The sequence below is a fragment of the Phoenix dactylifera genome, unplaced genomic scaffold, assembly GCF_009389715.1.
Source record: "Phoenix dactylifera cultivar Barhee BC4 unplaced genomic scaffold, palm_55x_up_171113_PBpolish2nd_filt_p 002444F, whole genome shotgun sequence".
Classification (NCBI taxonomy): domain Eukaryota; kingdom Viridiplantae; phylum Streptophyta; class Magnoliopsida; order Arecales; family Arecaceae; genus Phoenix; species Phoenix dactylifera.
Genome location: NW_024069658.1, coordinates 15,099 through 16,118, shown reverse-complemented (window position 1 = coordinate 16,118; position 1,020 = coordinate 15,099). Strand labels below are relative to the sequence as shown.

Sequence of the window (1,020 nt, the reverse complement as noted above, 5' to 3'; positions counted from 1 at the left end):
CCCATATAAACACCTAGATGAATTCCTTGAGATTTGCACCACTGTCAAGATTCAAAATTTCACTGATGATGCTTTAAAACTTAGATTATTCCCCTTCTTCCTTAAAGATAGAGCTAAGCAATGGCTGAATTATTTAGAAGCTAACTCAATTCGTTCTTGGGATCAAATGCAACAAGAATTTCTTAAAAAATACTTTCCTATAGGAAGAACGAACCAGTTTAGACGTGCCATTACAAGCTTCTCCCAAACCGAGGGAGAAGAATTTCATGAAACTTGGGAGAGATTTCGGGACCTAATCCGTAAATGCCCTCATCATCAAATACCTAAGTGGCAGCTAGTGCAATGCTTCTATGACGGATTGACTGAACGAAACCGTCAGATGATTGATGCCGCATGTGGGGGGACATTCATGCTTCAAAATGAGCATGAAGCATGGAAATTATTTGAAAATCTAAATGAAAACTCTCTCCACCATGCTTCATGTTCTCGTCAAGCACCCCCGAGTTCTCAAAGAAAAGGGACCATTTGTGAAATAAGTCATTCTATGGACCTGTCTAGCAAGGTAGATGCATTGTCCTATAAGATTGACCAACTGATGATAGGTGGGCATTACATGAACTCTTCCCAAGCACAAGTGTGTACTATTTGTTCTAGCCCATCCCACCCTATTCGTGAGTGCCCTTCAGCACCCCAATTCCCCGAACTCGTGCAAGAACACATCAATGCTGCTCAAACCCTGCCTAGACCGGGTAATGACCCATTTTCCAATACATATAACCCGGGATGGCGAAATCATCCAAACTTTTCTTGGAAGCAGCAAGCTTCGAATACTGCCCAACCCTATTCCCAAAATTTTTAAAATCCTCAGAATTTTCAAACCCAACAAAATATTTATCCCTACCATCCCTCGACTCAATTTCAACACACTTCTCCTCCACCCTAAAGAAACACAGCCTTTGAGGAGAAAGTGTTGAACGCCCTTCAAGGTTTAGAAACCATTACACAATTAGTGCACTCTCA

General features: G+C 41.5%; 1 non-coding gene across 1 annotated transcript; it reads right to left on the bottom strand.

Moving 5' to 3' along the window:
• Nucleotides 1-215: 215 nt before the first annotated feature.
• LOC120109596 lies at nt 216-321 on the bottom strand. The gene has a single exon (XR_005510429.1). It is a non-coding gene; the product is annotated as a small nucleolar RNA R71 (small nucleolar RNA).
• Between the last annotated feature and the right edge of the window lie 699 nt (nt 322-1,020).